This window comes from Gallus gallus, chromosome 2, assembly GCF_016699485.2.
Source record: "Gallus gallus isolate bGalGal1 chromosome 2, bGalGal1.mat.broiler.GRCg7b, whole genome shotgun sequence".
NCBI lineage: Eukaryota > Metazoa > Chordata > Aves > Galliformes > Phasianidae > Gallus > Gallus gallus.
In genome coordinates, this window is record NC_052533.1 from 11430706 (window position 1) to 11434641 (window position 3936).

General features: G+C 38.0%; 1 long non-coding RNA gene across 1 annotated transcript; it reads left to right on the forward strand.

Annotated features, from left to right (window-relative positions):
* The first annotated feature begins 69 nt into the window (after positions 1-69).
* Positions 70-3636, forward strand: LOC121109561. Its single transcript, XR_005856465.2, has 3 exons — positions 70-229; positions 585-1350; positions 1546-3636. It is a non-coding gene; the product is annotated as an uncharacterized LOC121109561 (long non-coding RNA).
* Positions 3637-3936: the final 300 nt, after the last annotated feature.

A 3936-nucleotide genomic window follows, 5' to 3' on the forward strand; every position in this document is an offset into this window, starting at 1 on the left:
GCAGGCGCCGCAGCCCCACCTGCATTGGTGGCGGCAAGCCCCGCCCGCCATGTTGGCCCGCCCCATGCTGCGCGCCTGAGGGCGGCGTGGGCGCCAGAGGGGTTATCTCGTACCCGGGGCACTTTGTGTCGGGGTGGGCAGTTGTAGATAAGAGGCTCACAGAAGTGCCCCCCAGCCAACGTCCTAACAGGGGCCCCGGCAGGGTGTTACACCCACCAGTACAGAGCTTGTGCGTTCTAATTCCATGCCTAAGTTTTTATTCCTTTCATTGTGCAAATCAGTAGAGCTTATAGGTCATAGCTTAATAAGAAGTTTCATCGCTCGCTTCCTGGCCACCAAATTACCCTTGTTCCTACACATGCAAGTCCGGTGGCTTACTGTCTAAGTGATCAGAGGCCTGATTAGGAGGTTGCACATGGGATTTTAAATGCAGCATGAGCAGTGGGTGTTCGGCACTTTCCACACTGCTATTGCACACTGATTGGATTCACGTCTTCATCTACAATGCTGACTCAAAAAAGAAATTTCAAGCATTCTAGGAATTCTTGTGATCTCCAACCTTCTTTTTGCTGTTCCTCCCACAGATCTGTCTGCAGGTTCCAGCATCATCGCGTGACTCTCATTGCCCATCTCCACTCTGCCCTGCTGCTGGTTACTCTGCCTTGAGGCACACTGTCCATCCCTCTTCTTTTACTCGGTTGTGTTTTTCACGTAATCTTCCCATTTCATTAATTTTTAGATTAAATAACAAGGCTAATAACTTGCTCTAGTTGAAGTCTGAACATTGTGCATTAACCTATACAACTTGTCATCTGTCTTAATTACAGTTCTTTCTCATTCATTTTTAAGCCCAGCGAAAAGATCCAGTAACTTGTGAAGCTTAGGAGTTCTGTGCTAATGAATGTCATTTGCTTACCGCCTATTTTCTTTGTACTTGCTTTACTTCCTACAGTTCTACTATTAGATGATCTTAGAGGTCTAGATGATTTCAGAGATCTTTTCCAAATTTAATGATCCTATGATTCTATATGGGCAATACTGTTGGTAGGTGGATGGTTGGACTAGATGATCATAGAGAACATCTTTTCCAATCTTAATGATTCTATGAATTAACCTCCTGTATTTTTTTTTCTTTCCTATGATCTTTCTGCTTCTGTTCTGTTTTTGTCACATGAGTTTAAGAGAAGCTGCTTTCATTATCTTTCTGGGTGTTAACACCATGAAAAACCAGTATAGATGTGAACTTCCAAAGTTTTTCAACCTAGAAGCAAACAATGACATACACATATAATGAAATATGTTCTCAAAGAATAAACACATGGAAAGAGTCACTTCTAGGATTCACACAAAGTAAGTGTACACTGCATGATTCGCTTTTCAAATATGCATAAATATTTTCATGTATTTATAGTTTATTTTCTTATAGTCTATAGTATAACATAATTTTAAAAGACTATCTTTTTTTTTTCCTTTCTGTTTACTATTTTGTTCCTTAGTCTTACTAAATTTCCTAACTTGACCATGAGCTACTGTCTCTTTTTACAGATTTCTTGTCATCAATATTGAGTTTGCTTCATGGTTTATAACATTCATCTTAATGGAGCACCAAGTTGGCATTCTACTGGAGACATTTATTTATTTTTAGTTGATGTTTATATTGGAAGGATGATTTAGTGTCTGCCTGTTTTTGTATCACTGACATAGCATTTGACAAGCAACCTTTCACAAACTAAGCGAATATGATTGGGCAGAATTTCAAAATCTATCAAACACCACTGCTAAGTTTTTATTTAATCACAAAATAAAAGTTTTATACTACCACCTAGAAAACTTTAAGATGTTTTTCTTTATTTCTAGTATTGTCTAGCATGTGTTTTATACATCAAAGGTTTTGTCTGGGTAATTGAACAGAAACAGATGTTTTTTTGTCTTTTCATATTCTTGCTGTGTAAGATTACTGCTGCATTGTCCTATGTGAATAGGACATTATGTTATTTGTGAATGTACAGGTACACATGTATACGTACATATTTAATTTCATAAACATGACTTTTGTATCTTAAGAATTCCTAATTTGGAAAAATCTCACAGTTGTGTAACAGCATAACAGGTATAAATTGATCTTAGTTAATTTGTCTTGACAAATCACTTAAAATAGTTTGAATTGCCATGAGCAGATTTTGCTGTCAGTTATTTAGTGGCAAATTTTAACTAAGTGCAATTATATCAAAGAGCTTTCTAACTGGTGGAAATGAAGTGACAATTTCATCCTCAGTGTTTGGATAGAGGGATGCCATTCCTAAATTAAATACTTAAGTTAAAGATTCCCATGCCTGTACTAACTTATCTCTTTATTTCAAAATACTCAACTAAAACTGCTCAGGAATGAAAACACTAATCAGTGTTTAACTAAGAAATGTCATTCTTTATTTTTTTTGGAGCAGAGTTTGGTCCCTTCTACTTATGTGTGTCTTTTCTTACTGTTATGGACAATATGTCCCACTTTTTACCAAGCTAAAACCTCTGAAAGATTATACTTGTTGCAACTGCATAACTGCATTTTATGAAGTGCTCTTATGCCATGCTTTGGTCTCAAAATTTCTGTCTGTACAGAGCATAGACTGCATCTGCGCATTTCTTCCAGAGTTCTCCCAAGGCTGAAGTTAACACAAATGATTTTCTCTGTGTGAAAGGAAATAAAGAAGAAAAAGAAAGGGAAAGAGAAAGATTAAGAAGGATTGAGTGAGAAAGAAAGAGAAAGAAAGAGAGAAAGAATAATAAAAAACAAGCGATGTTCAGCCCAGTTTCTCACAACTTCATGCCCAGCGGTGGCAGCCCTCCAAGCCAATTCCCCTCAGTATTATTGTACAGCTTGACATACAATGGTATGGGATATCCCTTTCACCATTTTGGGTTGGCAGTCCTCATTTTGTCCCTTTACAGGTTCTCGTGCACTCCCAACCTTCTTCCTGGGAGAGGAGCATGAGAAGCTGAAATGTCCTTGACAAAGTTATTTAGCAACAACTAAAACATTGGTGCATTATCCACATTATTTTCACCCTAAGTAAAAAGCACAGCACCTTATCAGCTACTATGAAGAAAATTATCTCTTTCCAAACCAAAATCAGGACTATGCTTTACCCTCCCAGGTCAGAGACTGGTGATTTTCTGCATAATCATCTACTATCTGTTTTTAGCAACATAAAACTCCTTATAAACTTTAGAAAAAGTTAAAGTAAAAAAACCCTAAGCTCAAGGTCTACTGAAAAAATAGAGATATAAAAAGGATATTGTTGGTATGTCAGAAATTTTGCTTTGTCAGTGGAAAGAATAATGAGGAGACTATCTGCTTGTCAGCCCTTTTCTGGAGGGAGTGAATAAAGGCTCTGTGAAGAGAATTCCTGGCAATTGCATGGCACACTGTAAACTGAAAAGAATAAACTTCAGCATCCCAGATGCCCTGGTTCCCTTTGTGCATCACCCATCGTATTCTTGATAAAGGATCTGATGAGTATAAGTCTTTGAGAGGATGTGAGCATGAGCGCAGCTTCAGCTTTATCTTGAACATCACTGCACCCTTTGCTTGTGTATCAATTTCCTTTCCAAGAATTAATCATATTCCTACTTTTGTAGGTATTTTCCACAGTTAATTAATTAACCTTGCACCACATGTGTTAGCCAATATTCTGCAACATGTTAAAGTATTTCACAAAGCTGTTTGGAGAGAGGTTTGTCAGGCCTCAGCATACCTCCTAATTTACTCTGTATTTCCTTCTGGACAAGATTGCAAGTACGTGACACAATGAGACAGAAGTTGATGTTTGTGCTGCTGCTGCTTTTTTCACTTCTTTCCTACCTTCCCAAATGCCTGTTTAGCCTGAAGCTAAGACTTGAGGGTACCCAAAGGTTTTCAGCCAAGAGGAAAACCTTGCTTAT